At 49.1% G+C, this 3,269-nt stretch overlaps 1 pseudogene; it reads left to right on the top strand.

The window, feature by feature from the left end:
* The first annotated feature begins 1,329 nt into the window (after positions 1-1,329).
* Positions 1,330-2,021, top strand: LOC128642665 (LHFPL tetraspan subfamily member 3 protein-like; annotated as a pseudogene).
* Positions 2,022-3,269: the final 1,248 nt, after the last annotated feature.

Here is a 3,269-nt window from a genome sequence, read left to right as displayed (position 1 = left end):
GTAGTGACTGTACGGAATAGGCTGTGTGTGTAATGACTGAGTGGTCAAGCTGTGTGTAGTGACTGTACGGGAATAGGCTGTGTGTGTATTGACCTGAGTTGTCAGGCTGTGTGTAGTGACTGTACACAGTAGGCTGTGTGTGTAATGACCTGAGTGGTCAAGCTGTGTGTAGTGACTGTACGGAATAGGCTGTGTGTGTAATGACCCTGAGTGGTCAAGCTGTGTGTAGTGACTGTACACAATAGGCTGTGTGTGTAATGACCTGAGTGGTCAAGCTGTGTGTAGTGACTGTACACAATAGGCTGTGTGTGTAATGACCTGAGTGGTCAAGCTGTGTGTAGTGACTGTACACAATAGGCTGTGTGTTTAATGACCTGAGTGGTCTAGCTGTGTGTAGTGACTGTACGGAATAGTCTGTGTGTGTAATGACCTGAGTGGTCAAGCTGTGTGCCTGTGTGTAGTGACTGTACGGAATCAGTCTGTGTGTGTAATGACCTGAGTGGTCAAGCTGTGTGCCTGTGTGTAGTGACTGTACGGAATAGTCTGTGTGTGTAATGACCTGAGTGGTCAAGCTGTGTGTAGTGACTGTACGGAATAGGCTATGTGTGTAATGACCTGAGTGGTCAAGCTGTGTGTAGTGACTGTACGGAATAGGCTGTGTGTGTAATGACCTGAGTGGTCAGGCTGATGTGTAGTGACTGTACGGAATAGGCTGTGTGTGTTAATGACCTGAGTGGTCTAGCTGTGTGTAGTGACTGTACGGAATAGGCTGTGTGTAATGACCTGAGTGGTCTAGCTGTGTGTAGTGACTGTACGGAATAGTCTGTGTGTGTAATGACCTGAGTGGTCAAGCTGTGTGTGTGTAGTGACTGGAGCAGACAGGGTGTGTGTGTGTGACAGTATACCATAGGATTTGTGTGCAGTGACTAGAAGAACACTGTGTGTGTTTGTTATATTAGAAGAGGCACAGTGTTGTGTGCAGTGATAGGACGGTATAGGGGCAGGCTATATGTATTTGTGTAATGACTTGATGTCATAGATGTCATGTGTGTTCAGTGTTTGCATGGATGTGTGTAGTGTGTGTGTGCATGTGTGTTCAGTGTTTGCATGGATGTGTGTAGTGTTTGTGTGCATGTGTGTTCAGTGATTTCTAAAGCAGTGTGCACGTGTGTTTAATTGATTGCTACAGCAGTGTTTTTTGTTGTTGACAGTAGCCTGCAAGGCTGTATGTATGTGTGCAGTGATTGTAATGGACAGTATATAAATATGTGTGGTGACTTTGTCAACAAGCTTGCAGTATAATGTGTTGTTCTCCTTCTAGGTGACCCTATGGAGACTCCTGCTCATGCTTCATTGTACAACACAGACTTTGTCCAGATGGATCGAGCAATCACAGCCCTTTGGGGTTCCTGCACTCTATTCCTTGGAGTCTTAGAGTTTGTGGTTCTGCTGCAGCCAGCCTGGATTTTAGGTGGCGAGGGCAAAGGACAGTTTGGCCTCTATGAGGTGTGTGAGGAGTCAGAATGGGGCCCAGAATGTAGGGGGCCATCTGAGCCACTGCAGGCTCTCCCCCCATTCCAGGCTGCGGCCTGGATTTATTGATATGTTGCCTTGCTGCTGGTCCTGCTTAGCCCTGGGCTGTCTTGCTCTCCTTTGGTTCTGTCACTCTGGGGACTGTTTTCAAGCTGTGTGCCTGGCTGCAGCTGAGTGCTGGTAAATTAAAAGCCAATGATTGGTAGGGAGGAGGGTAAGGAAGGGTGTTTGTGATGTGTATTTCAGCTTAATTCTCTATCTCAGCCTCCTGTCAGCGACCTCGGCTGCCTCCTGTTCCCTGATGGGTGGGATTCCCTGCTATCCGTCCCCTGTGTGGTTATCGCTCAGACAGGTACCAGCTGGGGGCTGCTCTGTTCACTGGGCCTTCATTCTGGCCATACTAGGAATCTTTGATGCTCTGTTCTGTCCATATTGGGGTTTACCTTGGAAAACGTCAGGACGCTCTTCAGCTGATGAAGCTCACTTGAAACCCAACTAAAAAAGGTGAGCAGGATCCATTCTTCTGATAATTAAGCTAAGGCCCTAAATGTTCCCCATAGACACAGATCTGTGCCTGCTCACTGCAATTTTATTGACACCTCACACCTTCCATTTGTTGGTCAATATTTTAGCACCTTGGACAGTGACTCTCCTTAACAGTCAACATAAAAGGACCTTGTCAGGCTTGTAGTAAGATTTAGGGTAACTTTTGGACAGCAGTATTAGTGGGTCTTGTGGCTGAACAGTGAAGTGATTACTTCATTAGCTCATTTTTTGTTTTTTCCTGATTCACTGTTTTTCTTGTTTCCTCTTTCTAGATTTGTCCTTGGTCATTTGACTTCTGATATGAACTATTCAGCTCTTAAAGCATCCTGCTTCTTCTTCACCCAGTCCTGCGTCATGTGCACACTGCTCTCTGTGCCGTTCTGCTCCTGCATCCTGGTCTTGTTTTCTCTGTACTTTCCTCTGTATATGATTGTCTTGCTGTATTTCTTTCTCTCTCTGCATCCTGTACTTTTATCTCTATGAGACTCTCCTTCCTGGAACCCCCTCTCATTCTCTGTATACACTGAGCTATCTATCTGTGCCATGCTCAATATGAGCTCCTCTCTGTACCGTACTCTCCTCCCTGTTCCTCTCCCTCTTTACTGTCCCCTCTGTCCCTCCCTCTCCCTCTGTACACTGCCCTCCCTGCCCCTCTCCCTCTGTACACTGCCCCTCTCCCTCTGTACACTGCCCTCCCTCTGTACACTGCTCTCCCTATGTACACTGCTCTCCCTATGTACACTGTCCTCCCTCTGTACACTGCTCTCCCTCTCCCTCTGTACACTGTCCTCCCTCTCCCTCTGTACACTGCCCTCCCTCTCCCTCTGTACACTGCCCTCCCTCTCCCTCTGTACACTGCCCTCCCTCTCCCTCTGTACACTGCTCTTCCTCTCCCTCTGTACACTGCCCTCCCTCTGTACACTGCCCCTCCCCCTCCTCCTCTGTACACTGCCCTCCCTCTCCCTCTGTACACTGCCCTCCCTCTGTACACTGCCCTTCCTCTCCCCTCTGTACATTTCCCCCCGTCTCCCTCTATACACTGCCTTCCCTGCCCCTCTCCCTCTGTACACTGCCCTCCCTGCCCCTCTGTACACTGCCCTCCCTGCCCCTCTGTACACTGCCCTCCCTGTCCCTCTGTACACTGCCCTCCCTGTCCCTCTGTACACTGTCCTCCCTGTCCCTCTGTACAC

Source organism: Bombina bombina, chromosome 12 (genome assembly GCF_027579735.1).
Source record: "Bombina bombina isolate aBomBom1 chromosome 12, aBomBom1.pri, whole genome shotgun sequence".
NCBI lineage: Eukaryota > Metazoa > Chordata > Amphibia > Anura > Bombinatoridae > Bombina > Bombina bombina.
The sequence above is the reverse complement of the archived record's forward strand: the minus strand, read 5'-3'. Positions and strand labels throughout refer to the sequence as shown.